At 44.3% G+C, this 19,163-nt stretch overlaps 2 pseudogenes across 2 annotated transcripts in view; one reads left to right on the top strand and one right to left on the bottom strand.

Annotated features, from left to right (window-relative positions):
- Positions 1 to 10,281, top strand: part of LOC100406525 (keratin, type I cytoskeletal 18-like) — a 129,633-nt pseudogene extending 119,352 nt beyond the window's left edge. The window contains exon 6 of the transcript XR_013527434.1: positions 7,781 to 10,281. The product of XR_013527434.1 is annotated as a keratin, type I cytoskeletal 18-like (transcript). The remainder of the gene's footprint in view (positions 1 to 7,780) is intronic.
- LOC144579564 (calcium-binding tyrosine phosphorylation-regulated protein pseudogene) lies at positions 7,587 to 14,327 on the bottom strand (annotated as a pseudogene). The gene is made up of 2 exons (XR_013527435.1): positions 13,152 to 14,327; positions 7,587 to 8,896 (listed from the first exon to the last, which is right to left on the bottom strand). The product of XR_013527435.1 is annotated as a calcium-binding tyrosine phosphorylation-regulated protein pseudogene (transcript).
- Positions 14,328 to 19,163: the final 4,836 nt, after the last annotated feature.

Below are 19,163 nucleotides of genomic sequence, written 5' to 3'. Positions count from 1 at the left end.
ATGCACAGGATCTGTTAGACTGATAGGTAATTTTTCTCAAACCCAACCCTGTATTTTCTACATAGTTATTCCTATGGCCTGTACCTGCTTTCTCAGGGTTAATTCTCATAAGCTCTCTGATGTCCCCTTTAATTTGGGTTATGCTTGGGGGTGGCCGGCCGAAGAGAATTTCATTAGGTGAATATCCAGTTTGTTTGGTGGGGGTACACCTGACTCAGAGGAGGAACACGGGTCAGACCTGATCCCACCGCAGATGGGTTTCCTGGCAGTTTCTTTAATAGTTGTGTGAACATTCGATTCATACGCTCACTCAGCTTTTCCTGAGCTCTGGGTGATAGGCAGTGTGCAGTTTCCAGCTTATTTTTAACAGCCATATTAGGTTTTGGGCAATTTTGGCTACAAATCCTGGGCCATTATTTGATCATATAGTTGAAGGTAGCCCAAATCTGAGGATAATGGCTTTTAGTACTATTTTAGTTACATCTCTTGCCTTTTCTGTCCTTGCGGGGAAAGCCTCTACCCAACCTGAGTAGATACAGACAAACATTAACATATAGTGATAGCCTCTTGCCAGGGGCAGCTCTAAAAAATCTCCAAGCAAATTTTCACAAGCTACTGCCTCTACTTCTCGAATTCCTGGGGGCCAAGTTAGCCCCTGCCGCGGGTTGTTCTGGGCACAGGTTAAGCATTGTTCACAAACGGCTCGGGAGATGACAGCGAGCCGTGGCAGATAGAAGTGGCGTCCTAACAGTGCTTCTAATGCTATCTTTCCCATATCAATTCCTTGGTTGAAGTGTTTTACAAATTTAGGGGATATTACTTTGGGAATGCCTAACTTCCCATCTGCAGACTTCTGCCACCCTCCTTTAGTAAAGCTCCCAGTTTCCTGAGCAAACCAGGCCTTTTCATTTGGAGAGTAATTTGGAGTCTCTGAACACAGTGCCTCCACGAGGAGGGTCATGGCTCAGGCAGCCTTCTTAGCCTCTATGTGGGAGGGTGGGACACCACCTAGGGCTGCCCGCTTAGCCTCCCTGTCTGCTTTTCTATTTCCTTTAGCTTCTGGTGTTGCTGCTTTGTTTACCAGCATGGCTGTAACCAGCATGGCGGCTAACACCTTAAGACAGGGGCCATCCTTGTGCCACTACATATAGTTGCTTGGACAAATAGGCTATCGGGTGGTGCCAAGATCCTAGGACTTGGGTTAAGACTCCAATGGCCATTCCCTTCCAGTGGTATATGTATAGGAAGAAAGGCTTGGCCATTTCTGGTAGTCCCAAAGCAAGGGCCTCAGTTAAGGCCTGATTAATTTGGTTAAATGTCTTCTCCTGTTCAGTTCCCTGAATGAAGAGTTCCTTCCCCCACTCTAGTGGCTTCCCCCACTCTATAGCAAAACAAGGGCTTTGCTATGAGTGAGAAGTTTGGAATCCAGATACAGAAGAACCCTACTGACCCTAAAAATTCTCTTATGTGTTGCCTGCAGGTTGGGATTGGAAGGCTACAGACAGCCTTGATCCAGGGTAACCCTAATTTTTGCTTCCCTTGGCTTAGGTGAAACCCCAGGTAGCAAACTCTCCTCAAACAAACTTGGGCCGTTTTTCTTGACACTTTATATCCCACCTTCCATAACAGGTAGAGTAATCTTTTTGTCCCTAAGTGGCAATCGTCTAGGGTAGGGGCTGCTAGCAAAAGATCATCTTCATACTGCAATAGGTCACACTCCTAGTCGGGAGGAGTATAATAAGCTTTAAGGTCTGTTGCTAATGCTTCCCTAAAGATTGTAGGAGAGTTCTTAAACCCTTGCAGAAGTCTGGTCCAAGTGAGCTGAAAATTGCCACACTAGAAGGCAAATAATGGTTGACTTATTGGTGCCAGGCGGAAGCAGAGAAAGGCATCCTTTAGATCTAGGACTGTAAACCAGGCTGCGCCTGCCATAATAACAGTTATTAGTGTATCAGGGTTTGGCACTACTGGGTGAATAGTGACTGTAGCCCCATTTATGGCTCGCAATTCTTGCACTGCTCTATAGTTATATACTCCTCCAGTTGGTGTTGGCTTCCACACTGGTAGAAGCAGAGTATTCCAGGGTGATTGACATGCTACTAGTATACCATGCTTTTGGAGTCGCTTTATATGCTCCCATACCCCTGCAACAGCTTCTTGAGGCAAAGGATACTGATGAAGCCAGACAGAGGTGGCACCTTATTTTAGTTTTACTATCACTGGGGAATGGTTCACAGCCAGCTCAGGTGGGTTACTTTCAGTCCAGACTTCTGGAAATTTATCTGTTAGCCTGACTAGTATAGTTTCTTCTGGGATTAAGGGATGGTCCAGCCCTTGTGTTCCCCCAGTATGCAGCCTCCACTCCTCAGCCTGTGACACAGTTAGAGCTAGTATCATTGCTGCTGGCCAGGTGAGATCTAAAGTTACATTCCCTTCTGGTCTGAAGGAAATTTGAGCCTGCTGCTTTTGGAGTAGCTCTCTCCCTAGCAGGGGAACTGGACAATGGCATAAGAACTCATGCCAGACTTCCCGTCCTCCTATAACACACCTCTTTGACCAGCAAAAGGCCCTTTTCTTTGCCACTTCTGTGGCTCTAATTAGAGTAGCAAACGTGTTGGTTAATGGTCCAAATGCTTGAGTTACTACTGAGTGTTCAGCACCTGTGTCTACCATAAAATTTATTTGTCGGCTCCTTACTTCTATCTTGACTATAGGTTCCTGGGGGCCAGAGAAATGGAGCCCAGTTTGTCTTAGTTCTCATAGCATTTGGCCCCTGCCAGGCCAGTTAGGTCAGCTTTTGAGCCCTCCTTTGACTTTCATTATTGTTAACTGCATCCCTTTCTGGGAACTTATTTTTCCAGTGTCCTTTTTTTTTTTTTTTTGCATATTGCACACTGGTTTGTCTCTAGTCTAGGTCAGTTTTCAAAGTTCTTTCGGGTTTAACCCCTCCCTCACTCATGACTTCGCCCACGTCTTCTTGCTGCATTTGCTCCCTCTTCTGTGAGAGCTGTGGCCAGCATATCTGCTTTCCTTTCAAGCTTCCAATCTGCTTCTCTTTTGGCCTCCCATTTGGCCTCCTCCTCACGGTTAATGAACACTTTGTGGGCCACCTGTATGAGCTGAGTGGCAGTCATGCCTTTAAACCCTTCTAGCTTTTGGAGTTTCCTGCTGATACCACTCTGTACCTAACAAAGGCTGTGTTCACCATACAATGATTTCCTGCTGCTTCTGGGTCCAATGGGATGTAGAGTTCATATGCCTCACAGAGCCTCTCATAAAAAAAACTCAACTGGGCTCTTATCTGCCTTCTGACGGACCTCTGAAATTTCTCCCATATTCATGGCCTTCTTCCCTTCTGCCTTGATTCCATTTAGAAGTGCCTCCCGAAATGCCTACAGGCATTGTTACCCCTCTGCCTCACTGGGGTCCCATTAGGGATCTGTTAGAATGGATAGTGTTCCTCCCCATATTGGCAGACATCAACTGTGCCTGCTGGGGCATTTCTCTCCAGATATCAGAGAGTTGCCTGGATTACTCCATGCCATTCCTCTGTATTAAGCAGTGTTAACAGGAGCTCCTGGTAGTCTGCCCATGTGGGGTTGTGGGTTAAGAAAATGGATTGTATTAAATGTGTGATGAGTTGGGGGTTTCTCCATGTAGGAGGGAGTATGCTGTTTCCAATTTAGGAGGTCAGTGGTGGAGAAGGGCTGGTGGGTAAAGAGCCTTCTTCCCATCTGACTTGGCCCTCAACGTCATGGTAAATTTGGGACCTAGTCTCCTGGAGAGAGACTTGTAAGGCTTGGGTGCAGCCAAAGTGGAGCTGGCTATCCCTTTCCTTTTCCCTGACTTCCATGGACATGCCTTTTCATTCCTTGCTAAGGGATGACATTGGAATGTCACTTCTGTCTGAATCTGATTTTCCAGCTGCTTCCCCTATCACCTTGCCTTAGGTTGGCCAAGGATGGGTGTATTGACACATAGGTGGGTAGGTGTTCTCTCTCCTCTGGAGGGGTTTGTAGGATTGGTTTTTGTTTTATCAGCTCTCCCTGCCCTACTTTTTGTTTGAGGGGCACTGTGGTTTCCTTTACTACCTTTGGCTCTGCTCCAGCGACTAAAGTTTTATAGTATACTGCCTGGCAGGGCTGCAGCCACTTGGGATTTAATTGGACCACATTTAGCCAGGAGTTAATGTATGGGTATTGATCAGGAGGTCCAGGTTGTCCTCTGACCCCAGTTACTACTCTATACACACAGCCAGCCACCTCACAAGCTATTGTTCCTTTAGCGGGCCACGTAACACTGAAAGAAGGCCAGTCTAGTTCATAGAGTTCTTAACTTTTGAGAAGTCAGTTTGACACCATAGTCTCCAAAACCCTTCTTAAAGTTCCTTAACATGCATTCCAATGGTATAGGTTTTGACACCTTTCCTCCCATCTCCTCCCTTACAAGGCACAATCACTTTCACTTTGGACAGGGGGCATTTCAGATGCAGCTCTAGCTAGGAGAGTACCTTATTCCCCTACAACTGCTGCAGTTGTAGGGCAGCTCCTGTTAGCCATACTCAGCATTGCCCCGACTGCAGCTGGCCCCACTCACTTGGAGTGTACAGGCCACACTAAGGGACTTGCAGCTCCCACACGTCACTCCCCATTTTGGCTCCTCCTGGAACCATCTCTTTCATGTACTTTCACACACCTCCCCTTCCCAGTTTTCCACTCCTGCTACTTGCCTTCCTTATTAAGTTGGCCTAGCAAGCCACTCTTGCTTCCAGTGTTGATGGGTATGTGATTTTCCTTTGAATTGGTGAGTCGCTCTTGCTTTCCCTAGCCCTACTGGTTTGTATTAATAATCACTTCCTTGGAACTGATCAGGTTCTAGTTAGGTGAGTTACACTTGAATCAGCTAGCCACTCCTGCTTCCCCTAGCCCTGCTAGGTCGGGATAGTCACATCCCCAGAAGGCGATTGGAGCTATAGACTTCCTTTCCCTTTTTCCTTCCCCTTCTTCAAGCCTCAAATGTCTTACTATGGTTCTTTAAGCACTCTGATCCTGGAGTTGTCCTGTAGCCTTTTCCCAGTTCCACTGTGCTGTCTGGGGAGGGCACCAGGGCTCAGGAGAGCCAATCTTCTTCTTGGGAGAAGCCTCCTGGTGGTGCCTGGGGCCCTGGTCCCCCAAAGGCAAAGGAGACAGCAAGCCTGTTGTCTGCAATCCTGGATGAGCCCCAGAAATGTTGCAGAATTTTAGAGACTGGAGAAACATTGAGGTTGCAGGAGGAGTTTATTTTAGGTGTACACTGGTACAGCTTGAATTTGGATCCAAAATGGCTGAGACCTTAACAAAGACAGGACTTGACTTTTTATACATGAAGTACACAGTGGCACTCAAATGAGTTTGCAAATGTAAAACAAAGGCAATTTATCAAGCAACATCAGGCACCTAACTTGGGCTTACATATGACTGTTGCTATGCAACCTAGATGTTTGCTATCTGTAGAGATCAAGGAATCTAGCACGGGCCTTATCTACTGCCTTCTGTTACAGTGCTGAGAAGGTGGGAGTACAGCCTGCTTGGGCATTTCTTATGACCTTTGCTGTATTACAGAAACTTAGTTATCAGCTCTAGAGAACTAGAATAAAAGAATTCGTAAACTTAAAAGCAGGATGCAATTCTATGGGAGGGGGAAGGACTCAGGGAAGGTTGCTTATAAAAGAAAAATTTCTGCTGCTCTTTCCAGCATTAATTTTTTTTTATTATGTTACTTTCTTCTCCCTCTTCACTGTGGCAGATAGCCCCATGGCCTCAAAATTCTGCCCAGGTGAGATGGGGCTTCCTGCCTGTGGGTTCACTATCTGTATTAGGCATTGTGATGGTCTTTCCTGGCCTGTTCAGGACCAGCCCAGGCAGCATGGAGACAGGCAGGTTGGCATTCTGAGTCCCCACTGGCTCCCAGGTGCTTCCTTCTTGCCTGAGCTCAGGGCATTGTGAGTGCATCATGCTGTCCATCCCTCTGGCATCTGGCTGGGAGGATGTGTTGTGTAGGACTTCACTGGGGCTTCTTAAATAGCTAGCCATAAAATTGGTCCTTGTTAAATATAAGCTGCTGCAACCTAGTCAGTACCAGCCCTCCAGAACCAGCAAAGAAAGATTTTAATGAAGATAAAAGAATGTTGTTTTTTGCTTAGAGTTCTAATTAAAGTGGATCATGATAGAGGATACTTAATCTGCAAAGCTTGCTTTGAGATTTGTTTTGAGACAGATACCCAGAGGGTGCAGATTTTGGTGAAAATATTTAGATATGTATGATCTGAGAAAGACTGACCATTGTTACCACAAAAGGGAGGGGGTCATCGTCAAATCAAACCTTTTCTACTTACAGGGCTTTCCATTTTGCATTATGCCTTTTGCTTCTTTTCAGATGTATAATTTTACTAGTTTTGCAATGGTTTTGAATGAAGTAGACAAAGACAGGGAGAGTGATTCCCAAGACAGACTGCAGGTTATGGCCTGACATTGGAGCCATGGAAAATGGAGAGATATGTAACTAGCAGCCACCAAAGCTACCAGTGAAGACTCATTTCTTGGGGGGGATGCTTTGTTGTATTACTGGTGATTGTTAGAATCAATGGGGTACCAGCATTTTTAGTCTTAGAGATTAAGTTTGAATTAATTAACATTCAACTTAAATTTAGTAAATTTAAAATTTGGAAATCTGAGCACACATTAGCTTATATTATTGGAGTAATATTCCCCTGAGAATTTAATATACTGGAGATGGCCAGAGGCATATTTTAATTATGTCACTGTCTACTTCAGAATTTACATAGCACCTTGTCATTCTCAGAGTGTGGCCTCCCCTTGATTAATTAGAACTTAAATGTTTTTGTGTGTGGGTATAAGTAGGTGCATATACTTAAGGAGTATATGGGATATTTTTGATACAGGTATACAATATGTAATAATCACATCAGGGTAAATAAGGTCAGTTACAACATTCTTTTTTGATACAGAGTCTCACTCTGTCTCCCAGGCTGGCAAAGGTTGCAGTGGTGCAATCACAGCTCACTGCAACCTTTGCCTCCTGGTTTCAAGCTATTCTTGTACCTCAGCCTCCTAACTGGGACTACAGGTACAAGCCACCACCTCCCGAGTAATTTTTGTATTTTTAGTAGAAATGTTTTCACTATGTTGGCCAGGCTGGTCTTGGACCTACTGACTTCAGGTGATGCACCCATCTAAGCCTCTGAAAATGCTGGGATTATAGGCATAAGCCACTACACCCAGCCCTTTTTTATCTTAGTGTTAAATTTATTCCAACTCAGTGGTTCTCAGAAGGGTGGCATTTTCCCCTACAAAGAGACGTGTAGCAAAGTCTGAACACTTTGGTTGTCACTTCTTGGGAGAGACTACTGGCGTCTGCAAGCCAGGGATGCAGCTCAACATCCTCTCCCACACCCTCCTATGATGTCATCACAGCCAACAAGTCATAGTGCCACGGTGGACAAAAAGTGAGACAGAGCAACAGTGTTTTAAAAAGCTGTTTACATTTCTTAAGAATGGAATCTGAAAGAGCTCTAGGAGGTCTAAGAATTTAAAACAATTTCACATTTATTTAGTTTTACACCCAGTTTTTCATTGAAGGATTTTAACACAGTTGTTTTGGCCTTAATAAGTAGGTTGTTTTTGGTAAAGGCAAGGTTGTTGAGAGCACATAGGCTGTCAAAGAGATGCTGCATCTGGTCATCTGCGAAGCCTGAGTCCTGTCCTCTCGCTCTCCTCCCCAGGCAGCATGAGCTTCACCACTCGCTCCTCCTTTTCCACCAACTACCGGTCCGTGGGCTCCGAGCGGCATGGGGGTCGGGGCCTGGCCGCGGGAATGGCCAGGGGTCTGGCAGGAATGCGAGGCATCCAGAACGAGAAGGAGACCATGTAAATCCTGAACGACCACCTGGCCTCCTACCTGGACAGAGTCAGGAGCCTGGAGACCGAGAACCGGAAGCTGGAGAGCAAAATCCGGGAGCACCTGGAGAAGAAGGGACCCCAGGTCAGAGACTGGGGCCATTACTTCAAGACCATCGAGGACCTGAGGGCTCAGATCTTCTCAAATACTGTGGACAATGCCCGCATCATTCTGCAGATTGACAGTGCTCGTCTTGCTGCTGATGACTTTAGAGTCAAGTATGAGACAGAGCTGGCCATGCGCCAGTCTGTGGAGAGCGACATCCATAGTCTCCGCAAGGTCATCGATGACACCAATGTCACTCGACTGCAGCTGGAGACAGAGATGAGGCTCTCAAGGAGGAGCTGCTCTTCATGAAGAACCATGAAGAGGAAGTAAATGGCCTACAAGCCCAGATTGCCAGCTCTGGATTGACCGTGGAGGTAGATACCCCCAAATCTCAGGACCTTGCTACGATCACGGCAGAAATCCAGGCTCAGTATGACGAGCTGGCTCGGAAGAACCGAGAGGAGCTGGACAAGTACTGGACTCAGCTGATTGAGGAGAGTACCACAATAGTCACCACACAGTCCACTGAGGTTGAAACTGCTGGGATGACACTCACAGAGCTGAGATGTACAGTCCAGTCCTTGGAGATTGACCTGGACTCCATGAGAAATACAAAGATCAGCTTGGAGATCCTGAGGGAGGTGGAGGCCCGCTATGCCCTGCAGATGGAGCAGCTCAACAGGATCCTGCTACACCTGGAGTCAGAGCTGGCACAGACCCAGGTAGAGGGACAGCGCCAGGCCCAGGAGTACGAGGCTCTGTTGAATACCAAGGTCAAGCTGGAGGCTGAGATCGCCACCTACCGCTGCCTGCTGGAAGATGGGGAGGACTTCAGTCTCAGTGATGCCTTGAACAGCAGCAACTCCACGCAAACTATCCAAAAGACGACCACCTGCCAGATAGTGGATGGCAAAGTGGTGTCTGAGACCAACGACACCAAAGTGCTGAGACATTAGGCCAGCAGAAGCAGGTCAATAAAAAGTTCAGAGGTCAAAAGAAAAAAAAAAAAAATGCTGCATCTGCAATACCAGCTCTGCCTCTTACTAGACCAGGTATCTGTTTCAATTTTTGCTTGATATTTGACTCTGGTATTTGTGTTCTGATAAAAGGGAGATGATGCTGATATATGTAGATGGTTCTCTTGTGAAGTTATTTTGCTTAATACTGTGCCTGGCATCCTCTGCATAGTGTTAATGGTTTGTATTGCTGTTCTTATTTTAGATCAACATAGTGGAGGAAAAACAAATAGCAGCCTGCAAAAACAGGTCCAAGTCAGAAGAGGACTGAAAGACAAGGTACATGGCTGAGCCCTCAGGCAGGCTGTTGTGTGCTGATGAGGAAGGGATGCCAGACACTGTGACCCCAGAACAAGAGCCTATGGAACACAAAACATGCAGAGTTATTCCAGGCCTGGAAAAAAACATTTCCACTGACTTTCATCCATTGGTGGACACAGGTTGATTCCATGTCTTTGTTATTGTGAATCATGCTGTCATAAACATGGTAATGCAGGTATCCCTTTGATACACTGACTTCCTTTCCTTTGGATACTCAGTAGTGGGAGTGCTGGATTGTATGGTAGTTAAGTTTTTTAAGAAATCTCCATACTGTTTTCCATAATGGCTGTTCTAATTTATTCTCACCACCAGTATATGAGCTTGCTTTTTTCTGCATCCTCACCAGCATATTATTTTTTCTTTTTAATAACAGCCATTCTAACTGGTACAGGATGGTATCTTCTGGTTTTTGTTCACATTTCCCTCATAATTACTGATGTTGAGAATTTTCTTATTTCTGTGTCATCTTTTGAGAAATGTCTATTCATGTCTTTTGGATTATGTGTAGCATGGTATATTAGAAAAATCAGGGTCTTGAACATTAAACCTAAAATTTGCTGTCAGTTATGAGGTTGGGCAAGTTATTTAACTGCTTAGACATTCAGCTTCTCATGTGTGAAATGCAGCTTTAAGAGTTTGAGGGGCATTTACTCTGAACCAGGTCCCTTACATACTGCTGTGGGTATGCTGTAAATGTTAATCTCCTTATTCTAATTTATTCCTTACTATTCAAAAAAATAAACTAGAGGATAAACAGGTTAGACAAAGACATTGTTTCAAACCACCCTATTATAAGACCCTGCTTCTGTCTAGGAGCTTGCTAGATGCTGGTGGGAAATCCATATCCTTTTACCTTTTTTGGAATATTATTCTATAGACCTGTTCCCTAAGTCTCACTTCAGCATCACTTCAGCAGCTCTTTGGAAATCCCTCGCTCACAGAATGAATTGCTGCAACAGAAAAATACTGCAAGCTGGTGAAGAAACAGCCTGTAATTTTGTCTTGTCCTTTTTCTTTTAACAGGTGGGTCCATCAAGGTCCTAATCCCTGCAATGGAGCACACGACTGGATTTACTCTGGCAGCTACTGGGACATTGTCTGCCATTTAGTAAAGTGCATACAGGTCAGGGTGTTTGACTAATCTCTAAGTAAGTCTTAAATCTATTACTTTAAATTTTTTCCCTTGGTTTCAACATGGAGTTCTGCTCTGTCGCCAAGGCTGGAGTGCAGTGGTGCACTACAACTTCCGCCTGCTGGGTTAAAGCAATTCTCCTGCCTCAGCCTCCCAAGTAGCTGGGAGTACAGGCATGTGCTCTCGTGCCCAGCTACTTTTTGTAGTTTTAGTAGAGACAGGGTTTCACTATGTTGGCCAGGGTGGTCTTGATATCCTGACCTCATGATCCGCCTGCCTCACCCTCTGCCATTCAGTGCTGGCATTACAGGCAGAAACCACTGTACCCAGCCTCTAGTTATATTTAAAAAAAGAAAAAACACTCATGGGATTACCGCATTTTGCCCAACAAAAGTAGGGTGTAAGGTGATATTGGTAATGAAAATCTTAGGAAAAATTTTGCTACAAAATGTACTTAGTCGGAATACTATTTTTTTTTTCCCACTTCAAAATGGTATCACCCTTGCTGGGCAATAGGCTGCTTTTCTAAAACTTATGCTCTTTTGGAGCATCTGTTCATTTGTACTGTTTTACAAAACCCAATAAAATGTTTGCTTTTATTCTAGTTTAGCAACGTAAGTGTTATTTTACACAAATTAACTCGATTTTTTTAATTGCATTTTAGGTTTTGGGGTACATGTGAAAAACATGCAAGACTGCTGCATAGGTACACACGTCGCAGTGTGATTTGCTGCCTTCCTCCCCTTCACCTATATACTATTTTATATAGAGGTAAAACTGCTGGGGAATGTTTTTATGGTGTCAGGCCTGAATGTTTTAAATGTAACCTTTGACATATTTAGAACAATGTTTATATGCTCAAATGTAGAGGTCTTTTGTGAAGACTCCATTGATAAGATGGCTTTCATTCATACTAATCGTCCCAATTTTACCCATTCCAACAAGAAAAAAGCCTGAATATTCAGAATAGGTTTTTCTGATTTAGAGAATTAAACTAGAAAAGTACTTTAGTGTTATGAATTTACTTTTCTGCAGTATCATGAAAATATGTATAAAATCTGGCAAGTCACAAAAATGCCCTAGAAACGATGATTGCATAATGATGAACCTTGTTCAATGCTTCCACTTCCAGTGGCAAATACCACGAGGGAAATTAAGTTGCACTCATTTATGTAAGTACCAAATTATATAAAATATTATATAAAAGGAAGTCTTATGCATTTCAAGTTTGCAAGGCACTGGTGTACGTAAAATATGTGTGGAGACCTGTACAGTAGCTATGCCCCTTTAATTTGGGGTACATTAATCTTATAGTATTTATCCACCCAAACCCCAGACATATTGTTCCCAGGGGCCTTAGGTAGCTGCCAGTACATGATTTTAATTGCTGTCTTGAAGTTAACAACTGGTATAATGAAATAATCTACCTGATGCTAAATAAAGGCTTTAGGAAGTTCCCCAAAAGTGTGATTTCTTTTAAAATTTCAAATATACTAATTTTGCCACTTGATACTATTCTAAACTGTTTCAAGTGTCCTTTCAAAGAAAGAAGTACTAGTGGTACCATAGCCGCCAGGGTCAAGGACATAACCAGTTACCTGGCAAGCATATGGTAAGTAGCACCAGTCTCACACGCTCCACTCCCAGAGCTGTCCTCTGCCTTTCCTGCTGTGCAGAACCCCGTCACACTGCCAGACAAAAATGTGATCTTTTCTGAACACCTGCTTTGCTAGCACTTTTTGAATCATTCTGGCTTGGTTGAGAGAATTTTTGCAAAAGGAATGGGGTGATGGGCTCATGCCTGTCCGTTTTATCCCTAAAAAAGAGAAGGGCCCCTACAATTATCCATGAGGCAGGGGGTGAGCGGTCCAAATGCCATAAGAAGATCGAGATGAAGGTCACATCATGTCTATGTCAGTCACAGGAAAACATGGTGATAGTTCAGCAGCCAAGAAAGCAGCTTGATTTTTGGCACTTGTGAACTGCAACTAGTGCCGGGCTATCCATTCTGCTGATAACTCCCTGCTCCCCTGACCTTTCCCCTCTCCATCTAGCTATGAACTTGCTCCCTCAGCTGCAGGAAGTTCCCAGCCAGAAAAAAAAACACATGGCCCAGTACCCCAAACCAACACCCCTTAATTACAGTTTTGCAATCAGCATATTCAGATTACATGAATATATTTTATACCTGACAACAGGTTATAGAGCTCTCCTGACTCAGTGCAAAAGCACTCAAACACACTACCATATTTTCACTTTTTTAAATGTCATAGCCTATGTAAAAGCACTGCTGTAGTTATTTTAGATTCACAAGAGGAAAATTTCAAACCAACACCCCTTAATTACAGTTTTACAATCAGCATATTCAGATTACATGAATATATTTTATACCTGACAACAGGCTATAATGTTGTTGATTATATAATACATCCAAAAGAATAATACTAAAGTGCTAGATAACCAAACTTTGAGGCCAGGCTTTGGGGACGTCACTTTAAAATCATTCCTCTCATTGTAGTAGAATCTCAAATTAACAAAGCCTTTAAATAGCATTGGCATTTAAAAAATATATTGAAAATAAAGACTGACCAGTCTGCAGGGAGCCTACATAGATAGCTACCCGAAATACAGATGTCACATGAAATGCAATTTGTAATGGGAGTATCTGATTTTCTTACCTGGCTTCATCAAACCTTATTTAGCTGTTGCTTCCCCTTCTGGTTCGATTTCTGGTGCAGGGAGAAGGGGCCACGAGATGACTTCACAGATGTACCCAAGTACACTGCTTCTGCAGCTTCCCCAGAAAGCACAGGTTTGCCTTCCATGTCCTTGCGTGCAGTTTTCCCCAGACTCCACCTGCCCAGGATTGTCAGAGACTACTGAAGTGATCTCCACTTCAAGGTGCAGAGGTTTTTCAGAGCCTATGTTGATAGTGCCCTCTGCATGCAGGGGTTGTGTAGGTGCCTCAGGCTCACCTTTCACAGATGTGTCAGAGAGCAGAGCTGTTCCTTCTGCCTTCATCTATACTAGGAGTATTTTGTATTCTCCTCCAAATGTATAAGTTTTACAGACTCTACAGATTGGGACTAACTGGTGGTGACTGCTCATTTTAAGGCAAGCAACTTGATCAGTAAAAAGGTTAACTATTTGTTCTGGCAGTTGCTCAATATAAATAACTCCTTCAGGCACATTGTTATAGACAGATGATATACAAACAGTTGACATAACCCCAGTTATCAGCCTGCAAAGGGACTGCAGGAGCTTGATCATAAGCAGGAGGTTATAGACAGATGATACAGATGGCCTTGTTCATCCTGCGAAGAGACTGAGGAAGCTGTTGATGGCTCAGCCTCATTTTCTTTAGGTATAACCCAAATCTACATGGACAGACTTTTGGCTCACAACCTGCACTTCTAGCACCTTTCCAGAACACGCAAGACGCACAGCCACTATGAGATCTCCAGCAGCCTCTGAGGTCAGCACCTCCTTGATAACAATAGGCATACTGGTTGCTACATCCACCATTAAAACATCAGATTGATCAGAATGAATAGATGAAACTTGACCTAATATCTGAGCAGGAAACTGAGCTGGGACACAGGCAAACTCTGGTGAGACAGCTGTTGGAGGTGGTGACAAGGGTGGGGTAGTAGCCTTGGGGGTGGCTGATTTGATCACAAACTGCTTCAGTTTGCTCAGCACCTACCTTGACAAATTGATGGAAACTGGATGGTTTTGTCACAATATCCTGTTCCGGTTACATTGGCCTTGTCTGTAGATTATTCCATCCGTAGGTACTTTAGATGGTACAAATGCTCTTTTTAACATTCTTGTTTCCTTTTTGGTATCATTCCCTCTGACAGCTTCTCTACCAAAACACAACAACCAGATGGGTTAATTAACATCTATGCCCCCGAAAAAGATTTTTAAAGAAGGCAGTAATGGGGGTGTGGTGGCTCATGCCTATAGTTCCAGCACTTTAGAAGGCTGAGATGGGAGGATTGCTTGAGCCCAGGAGTTCAAGACCAGCCTGGGCAACAGTGAGACTCCATCTCTAACCTCCCCCACCCCACCCCAAATAAAGCAATAATTGGTTGAGCATTCAGATGTCAATATAGACACAAATACACAAGAGTTTTCAGCTTTGTATTCCAACATTGTAATTTAGTGTGGGTAATAAAACATTCCTGCCCTTACCTACTCCATGACCCTCAGTTAATTTACTTGGAAATACGTGACTCTAAATAGCACAGTGGGAAAACTAATAATCAGATATCATCCAAAGCGGGTCAGTATTAGGAGGAGAGATGTGCCTAGAAGTAAGGAAGCTGAAAATCTCCATGGAAAAAGCTCCCGATTAAACTCTCACACAAAACTGGGAAGAGAGGTTGGGTTGCGGGGAGACCAACTTGGGCAATAAATTATTTCATGTTTGTTGTTGTAGTAATTTAGTAATGGCATAGATGCTGCATATTAATAGACATTTCTCAGTCTATGAAAAGTTGTATATAGTTTAACTTAATGATCAGCTAGAGGACTGTATTTTTTTTTTTTTTTACATTAGGAAAGTCACATATTCTAACCTAAAAATGGTAGCACCCAGTAGTGATGTGTGATCATGCAGCCAAAGTCAGATTGACCCAGCCAAAAGGAAAATAAAGATTATCGTTAGATCTGAAAGTGTGGAGTTAAGTGAATCCTCAGGCATGAGGAAAATTCTCATGGGTTGGACGCTCACAACAGCTAATGACATATACAAAGTTCTAGAGTTGGAAAACTGCTATGATATTTTATGTGTGTCACACACACACCTAACTACCTTAGTCGTTACTCATCAAGAGTTTTCACATCTGCTTGCTGTGAATTTTTCTTTGGGAAGCATTTCTCTAATGACATAGGAAAAGTAGAATTTGCTTCCAAGAATGTATTTGGCTCAAGTAAAAACTTGTCTGGAGACATGTTTGGGAAAGCCCTTTTACCCACCAACACAACTGACTGAGTACTTGTACTACATGTAAGACTGTTCTAGGCACTTTGAGGATAGAAAGGCTATTAACATGAGACCTCATATAGCTTACATTTAATAGGGAAAATAAGATAGACAAATATAGATTAAAAAGTATAAGTGCCTAATTGGTACTAATAAAGATCTTGGGAGTGCAGAGGAGGAGAAAAATCTTTTTTAAGCCTGTGCTTGGGAGAGTTACTCTGATGCTTAGCATATAGAAAGCTACAGAAAACACTGTTCCGATCATAACAGGGAAAAGCCAGATAGATAAGCCACAAAATCATATCTTTTCTTGAGTCCAGCAGACAGCTGAAGTCAAAAGTTAACTAAGTAATCTGATTTCAAAAGAGGAACCACCCCTCCAAGGAGAAAGGGGACACAAGAACAGTCTCAGCTGTAGCAGGGCCCAGAGAGAACAGACCACCATCACACCAGCTGTTAAGAAGGTACCAGCTATAATCTAAATGTACTGGTAAAGGCCAAAGGTGCACAAGGTATCAGTCTGGAACTGCCTGAGACTTCAGACCCAAGGAGAGTTCACACTCCTAAGCACACACTTTTCCACAGGCCTCAAATGAAAGATGGAGGCACAGCTGAAGGACAGAGAGAGGTCTCCTACCATCAGAGCACAGACAGGAAACACTGGCCCAGGACTCACCACAGGTAGAAGGCAGAGTTTGGCTACCACATGGACTTAGGGCAGGAGCACTGAGAAAGTCCCTTGTCCAAAGCCCAGGTGCACAGGTCTAGCCTCAGCCTAAGGCAGGCCCAGAAAAATAGGGAATCTCCTGCCCTGCCAACTAGCCCAGTGCTGAGAAACAAGAGACGGCAGGCTGCCACCAGGGGAGGGGGCAAGAGCTTGGAGAGAGATGCCCTTTGTGGGGTACACTGGCAGGGGAAGCACAGATGCTGGGAAATACCCTCTGGCACCCCAGCCCCACCCTCAGAAAAAGGTCTTGCAACCCTCTCCTAGAAAGATTTGAAGCCTGTAGTACAGTGAAGGTAATGAAAGCAACAACAAAATCCAAGCCCAGCTCCTAACCAGATTGACCTCCCCATACCCACACCAATTCAAGGCTTCTCTATTTTCCCCCATAAGGTCTTAAATTCCCCAATCACTGATTTACTTATGAGCATTTTCAACAATGCAGCCAATCTAGGGATTGGATTTCCACAATCCCTAGCACTGCCTGCATGGGACCTACCTGACAGGTTGCTTGTGGCATGATTTAGGCAACTCTGGAAAGGACCACTTGCTCTTTTAATTAAGTGTTGGATTTCTGGGAAGATGGCCAAATAGGAATAGCTCCAGTGTGCAGCTCCCAGCGAGAGTGACATAGAAGGCAGATGATCTCTGCATTTCCACCTGAGGTACCTGGTTCATCTCACTGGGACTGATTACACATTGGGTGCAGCCCAAGGAGGGCTAGCCAAAGCAGGCGGGGGTGGGGGGTGTCGCCTCAACTGGGAAGCAAAGGTCCAGAGAATTTCCTCTCCTAGGCAAGGGAAGCCATTGGGGACTTTTTCCAGCACTCTGGCACTGTGACTCAGATACTGCACTTTTCCTACGGTCTTCACAAGTTGCAGACCAGGAGATTTCCTCTGGTGCGTACAACACCAGCGCCTCAGGTTTCTAGCACAAAACTGGATGGGTGTTTAGGAAGAAATAGAGCTAGCTGCATTTTTTTTTTTCCTTTTTCTTTTCTTCATGCTCCAATGGCATCTGGAATGCCAGCAAGACAGAACTGCTAATTCACCTGAAAAAGGGGGCTGAAGCCAGGGAGCCAAGTGATTTGGCTTGGCGGGTCCCATCCCCGTGAAGACCAGCAAGCTAACATATACTGGCTTAAAATTCTCACAGCCAGCACAGCAGTCTGAGCTCAACCTGGGACATTCGAGCCCAGTGGGGTGAGGGATGTCCACCACTGCTGATGCTCAGGGACGCAGCTTTAACCTTGCCTGTGTAAACAAAGTCACCAGGGAGTTTACACAGCGACTGGGCAGAGCCCATGGCAGCTCAGCTCAGCAAGGCCACTGAAGACAGACTGTGTCCCTAGACTCCCTCCTCGCTGGCCAGGGCATCTATGACAAAAAGCAGCAGCCCATCAGACACTTATAAATAAAGCCCCCAACTTCCTGAGACAGAGCACTTGGGAAAAGGGGCAGTTGTGCGCACAGCTTCAGCCAACTTAAACATCCCTGCCAGCAGTCCTGAAGGGAGCAATGTATCTCCCAGCAATGTGCTCAAACTCTGACAAGGGATAGACTGCTTCCTCAAGTGGCTCCCTGACCCCCATGTATCCTGACTGGAAGACATGTCCCAGAGATACCTCTGTCAGCCCCTCCTGGGACATGTCTTCCAGTCAGGGTACAGGAGAGCTCTGGCTGGCATCTGGCGGGTACCCTTCTGAGAAAGCGACCAGAGGAAGAAACAGGCAAGTAGTCTTTGCTGTTCTGCAGCCCCCACTGGTGATTCTAGGTGGATCTCCAGCAAACTCCAGCAGATAGGCCTGTTAGAAGGCAGAAACCCTTCAAGCCAAAAGAGAGTGTGGGCCAATATTCAACATTTTGACAAATAGTTTCAACATCAACAGAAAGGATGTCCACTCAGAGACCCCACCCAAAGGTCACCAACTTCAAAGACCAAAGGTTGATAAATCCATGACGATGGGAAGAACCAGTGCAAAAAGGGTGAAATTGCCAAAAACCAGAACGCCTCTTCCACTACAAGGGATCACAACTCCTCAAGCACGGGAACTCCATCCTCAAAACTGGATGAAGAATGACGAATTGACAGAAGCAGGCTTCAGAAGGTGGGTAATAACAAACTTCTCCAAGCTAAAGGAGCAGATTCTAACCCAATGCAAGGAAGCTAAGGACCTTGAAAAAAGGTTAGATGAAATGCTAACTAGAATAACCAGAATGGAGAAGAACATAAGTGACCTGATGGAGCTGAAAAACACAGCATGAGAACTCTGTGATGCATACACAAGTTTCAATAGCCAAATCCATCAAGCAGAAGAAAGGATATCAGAGACTGAAGATCAATTCAATAAAATACAGCGAGAAAGCAAGATTAGAGAAAAGAGTAAAAAGAAATTAACAAAACCTCCAAGAAATACGAGATTATGTGAGAAGACCAAGTCTATGTTTGATCAATCTACCTGAAAATGACAGGGAGAATGAAACCAAGTTTGAAAACACTCTTCAGGATATCATCCAGGAGAACTTCCCCAACCTAGCAAGGCAGGCCAATATTCAAATTCAGGAAATACAGGCAACACCGTAAAGATATTTCTTGAGAAGAGAAACCCTAAGACAAATAATCATCAGATTCACCAAGGTTGAAATGAAGTAAAAAATGCTAAGGGCAGCCAGAGAAAAAGGCTGGGTTACCCACAAAGGGAAGCCCATCAGACTTACAGCAGATCTCTTGGCAGAAACCCTTCAAGCCAAAAGAGACTGTGGGCCAATATTCAACATTTTTAAAGAAAACAATTTTCAACCCAAAATTTCATATCCAGCCAAACTAAGTTTCATAAGCAAAGGAGAAATAAAATCCTTTATGAAAAAACAAATGCTGAGAGATTTTGTCACCAACCAGCCTGCCCTACAACTCCTGAAGGAAGCACTAAACATGGAAAGAACAACTGGTACTAGCCACTGCAAAAACATATCAAAT

The sequence above is a fragment of the Callithrix jacchus genome, chromosome 15, assembly GCF_049354715.1.
Source record: "Callithrix jacchus isolate 240 chromosome 15, calJac240_pri, whole genome shotgun sequence".
NCBI lineage: Eukaryota > Metazoa > Chordata > Mammalia > Primates > Cebidae > Callithrix > Callithrix jacchus.
The sequence above is the reverse complement of the archived record's forward strand: the minus strand, read 5'-3'. Positions and strand labels throughout refer to the sequence as shown.